General features: G+C 40.4%; 1 long non-coding RNA gene across 1 annotated transcript in view; it reads right to left on the reverse strand.

Annotated features, from left to right (window-relative positions):
- Positions 1–369: 369 nt before the first annotated feature.
- LOC107575867 (uncharacterized) overlaps positions 370–5,058 on the reverse strand; it is a 10,317-nt gene continuing 5,628 nt past the window's right edge. Inside the window, exons 2-3 of the long non-coding RNA XR_001607953.1 lie at positions 3,488–3,492; positions 370–518 (exon numbers count right to left, since the gene is read on the reverse strand). This is a non-coding gene — a long non-coding RNA (uncharacterized lncRNA). The remainder of the gene's footprint in view (positions 519–3,487; positions 3,493–5,058) is intronic.

Below are 5,058 nucleotides of genomic sequence, written 5' to 3' on the forward strand. Positions count from 1 at the left end.
AGACACGCGACGGCGGGCCTCCAGAGTCATACCCGTTCAGGGTGCCATGGCGGAGCAGGCAGCTCGGGGAGCCATGGCAGAGCAGGCAGCTCGGGGAGTCACGGCGGAGTAGGGAACTCAGGAGGCCATGGTGATCCGACAGTCCAGGAGGCCATGGTGGTGTAGGGAACTCAAGAGGCCATGGCGGATCCAACAGTCCAGGAGGCCACGGTTGAGCAGGTAGTTCAGGAGGCCATGGCAAAGAAGCCTCCGAGGCCACGGCCCCAGCTCCAGCCCCCAGCCCCCACCCCGGCCTCTATGGCTGGAGCCCTACTACCCCCAACCCCCCAAAAAAAATAATAATTGGGGAAGATTTTGGGCTCCGAGGCCTCCCTGGGCTCGACGGGGGATCAGGAGCACTCCCTGGGCTATACTTGGGAACAGGAGCCCTCCGTGGGCTATACTTGGGAGCAGGAGCCCACCGTAGGCTATACTCGGGAGCAGGAGCCCTCAATAGAGCGAGCTCTCGGGCTCTCGGGCTTGTCTTCGGAGCAGCCGGCGGGCTTGAGTGAGCCGTGGCTGGCATGCATGACAACGGCGTGGCCAGCGGGCTTGACTTCTGAGTGGCCGGTGGGCTGGAGTGAGCCAGCTTGCATGACAACGGCGCGGCCGGCACGCTTCACAGCAGGGCGGTTCTCATACCGTGGGGAAAACACAGGAGAAACAAAAGAAAACAAAGGACTATTCAAAACAAAAACAAAACACGGGAGAAGGAGCACCGCTTACTGTTTCGGTCCTCTGTTCTGTCACGTCACACACACTGGGAGCACAGGAACGAACGCGGAGATGAGGAACAAAGTAAATTTCAAAGATTTAATCAACAAAAGCTGGGAATAAAGAGACACAGGATACACTGAGGACACAAAATGACATTCGACAGCGGACAGGAAACAAGGGGAAAAACACACCTTATATAAACAGAAACTAATGGGACACACCTGGGATCAATAGAACTAAATGGGAATAGGAAAAGGAAAAAACAAATATGGTCATAAACCTTAACCTGGAGCACAACACGAGACATGGAACAAAGTCTGACAAAATGGGAGAGTCCTCATAATTAAGATCTCCTGCAAACAATATTTAATTAAAATTGAATCTTATGCAAAAAAATTTTTGTGTCTGTGAGGGATGGGTGTACAGTTTGCACAGTAAAAAAAAATCATTACACCTATATGGAGTGTCCTTACAAACCAAATATGTAGTAATAGTTTAAATGAATGACAATTTATTATGATTTATATTTTTTAAAAGCTGTTTATAAAAATGTAGAAAGTTTATTGTGATGTTTAGGTTTAGGGGATGATACAGTTTAAATATAAAAGGTTCTAAATATATTAAAAATATATGTTTTGCTTTGTTTTATATTGTGTGTGATTGCATAATTTATTTATATTCATTTCGTTTAAAAGAAGAGATTTAGGCTCGGACGATTGAATGTGTGTTTGTGTACTTTTTTAACCTACTTTTTGGGGGTCAAGTGTCCTCTCAGAGAGGTCTGTGCCATAACAAAAACACTGTGAAATAAAAAACAAGGCTAGATAATATTTAAAACGTGTGAATAAAATGTAATATTAATTGTGTATAGTGGGGCAATTTATCCCTTACTTCTCAGCGTGAGAAATACAAGGTGTGGCATGAGAGCGTGTGAACTGGTTGAAATGCGTGTTTCTTACGGTGAATGCGTGAGACTTGAGAGCCCTGCAGGATGGTCAACAGCAACATATAATGTTCAACCTGAATGCAAGTGATATTCACAGCCAGGTTTTGTATCAATAAAATGATGGTCTCAATCTTAAAAGAAGTAAACTAAAAGGTAATAAAGATCCTAAGAGTTTAGAGATATTTTGTTTACTGTAGAGGGTATGTCCTTTCCCAGTGTGTTTCATGCAAATCACCATCTGTCCCCAAAACTCTGTACGTCTAGGCATTGATCACTGCAGATTCCAATTGTTAGTTCCTGTCTCCATTTGGATGATGTTTGTCTTGGTCTGAGTACTTAAGGAAATGTTGCAAGAAGATTAGGTGCCTTCTGTAGCCAGATGAGCCCGAAGTGTGGAGTGTGTCCATACACTCCATACTATGTATCTTTCTGAAGTCAGGTATGCATCTTTTACTCTTAGATTACTTTTGAGAATTTGATGTCTTGTATTGATTATCTCTGAGTTGACTATGCAGTTGGCATAATACATATTTACCTGACTAACAATAAATTGTTAAATATGAATTGATTCTGTTTACTCTGAAATGATTGACTCTAGTAGGTCACGTTATATCCTTGTTACAACATATCTGCATCAGGTTAGTAACAGATTAAAGTCCAGTTGAGATTGAGTATGGGGAAAACCAACTGAGATTTTAGAGATCTGGATAGCACTTGTTCAAGTGTACTTAGACTGTAAAGGACAAAAGGGAATTTTCATTTAGGTCTACTGGATGTTGTTCAACCAACCTAAATTTAGGCCTAACTGTAATATTACTCTAAGTGTACATGGGAAACTATGGCATGACCTACAATAGAACATATATATATATATATATATATATATATATATATATATATATATATATATATATATATATATATATTAAAATTTTACTGGTTGAAGGGGATGTCATTTGACTTGGCTGAACATTAATATTGTATTTTAAATGCAATTTACTTAGCTTAATTTATAAATGACGATATCCCATAGAGGGTTAGGGGTGTAAAGATACTCGTATTGAACAGTTTGGTACGGGGATTTCAGTTCGGTACTCATTCCAAACCAAACGATACATTGGACTAATCCTATTACATTTGGAAATTAAAAGAGCTTAACGTGTGTGAAATATAATGTTTTGAGTGCCACTGTGCTCAACAAGGCACCCCAAACGACGTCTCAGGCAAAGGGATATCTGCCTCACCCATACCTAAACAAAACCACACTACTCCAGTAGGGTTGTGACGGTAAGGCAGTTTGTTACGGTTTTCCCTCTTCTCCTTGTTTTATTTGCTTTTAAATAGCTTGTAAATGCATGTGCGCATTTTACTTTCACTTTCGAATTAGTGGCAATTCGTCAATTGATTGAATTGACAACAACAAAACCGTGACACTGTCTCGTATTGAACCGAACCGTATCGTATCGTTACACCCCATACTGGAGTGCAGAGGTATGCTGTCCAAGTCTGGGGTGTGCCAACCACAGATAAGAGCTTATATGGATAACCTCACAGTCTCAACATCTTCAGTTTCTGGCAGCAGATGGATCCTTTCAAGGTCTGGAGAGGGTCATCGAGCGGTCAAAGAATGAGCTTCAAGCCTGCCAAATCTAGATCACTTGTCCTGAAGAAAGGCAAAGTCATAGACAAGGTCCGCTTCATGTTGGAGGACACCCCAATTCCATTCATAATTGAGAAGCCTGTGAAGAGTCTCGGAAAGCTCTTTGACCACAGCCTCCAAGATACAGCCGCTATATAAGTAATCCATTAGTGAGATTGAGACGTGGCTAAAAAGGGTTGATAAATCTGGTTTGCCTGGAAAGTTCAAGTGCTTGATATACCCGCATGGCATCCTGCCACGGATTCTATGGCCTCTGCTGGTATATGAAGTGCCGATTACATCAGTCGGTCTACCTCGCAGGTTGAGTAATACAGATCTGTATGGGAAAAATACACCCTGCAGCTCCCTTTCAGCAGCATTACAGAGGAGTTCATGGTCTCCTGCACTCAGGGGTGTAGTTTGTGGTAACCAATACTAGCCAGTACAACCCCCCCCCCAATATTTATACCATGGTTAATGGAAACCTAGAACCAGGCTATTAAATAATTCATTATTTAAATCGCGCCTTTAGTGCTTTTATAAGTGTTAACTTCACGTACTAACCGAACTGGGGTGCGTTTCCCAAAAGCATCGTTAGCTAACTATGGTGGTTCGTTCCATTGAACTCTATTGGTAATGACGGAATTTGCGACCATAGTTGCTTTTGGGAAACGCACCCCTGAACAGTTATCAGCACAATATGACTGAAGCGCAGTTTGTGCACGAGCTGCACGTGAATCACTGTACACTCTGCACGCGTTCATCTGCACTCGAGGAGTGTGATAAGATTTGTGCAAGTCGTTCCATGAAGCTGATGTGCGATCTGTTTGAATTATATTGAGAAATTGGCACTTTAAAATGCTATGAAGAAAGTCGAATATTATCTAAAAGGCACATAAACTAAAAAGACTGATGAAAACATGAAAAAACAATCTTGCACCAGCACTGACATATACTCAAATCTTTTTAACCTACTCATGACCACCTTTACTAGAATTTATCATATTTTATTGTAGGCTTATTTATTGTGGTAAATTTAGTCTAACTTGTAGAATTTATAATATATAATCTGTTGAGGGAATAGATTTTTTTCCCTATATATTTATATTACGGTGGTATTTTGTAGCTATTGTTTCTAAATGTGCAGGTGGTTGTTTTTCATAACAAATGCTAGCGATGGAAAAACCTGGCCTTCGGTTATTCCAAGAGATGGCATTAAATCATTAAAAACCTGATGAACTGGTAAGGAATAAATAAACAGTATTAATATGAGAAAATGTTAAGTTAGATTGACTTCCCATGGCATGTTGAAATAGAACATTGTCAAACTATAGCCTATAAGTGCCTAAATAATATAACATACATTATGTATCCTATGTAAACAAGTAATTGTTAACTAGACTATTATTTATTGCAGTTATGTTATCAACCAACTTTGCATGTGTGGATGATAGCACAAAGGACCATTCTACAAAAATAAACATACAGTGGGGGAAATATTTATTTGATCCCCTGCTGATTTTGTAAGTTTGCCCACTTACAAAGAAATGAAGGGTCTGTATTTTTTTATGGTAGGTTTATTTTAACAGATAGATACAGAATATCAACCAAAAAAATCCAAGAAAACACATTATATAAAGGTTAGAAATTGATTTGCATTTCAGTGAGTGAAATAAGTATTTGATCCCCTACCAACCAGCAAGAATTCTGGCTCCCA

Source organism: Sinocyclocheilus grahami, unplaced genomic scaffold (assembly GCF_001515645.1).
Source record: "Sinocyclocheilus grahami isolate Dianchi unplaced genomic scaffold, SAMN03320097.WGS_v1.1 scaffold2966.1, whole genome shotgun sequence".
Taxonomy (NCBI): domain Eukaryota; kingdom Metazoa; phylum Chordata; class Actinopteri; order Cypriniformes; family Cyprinidae; genus Sinocyclocheilus; species Sinocyclocheilus grahami.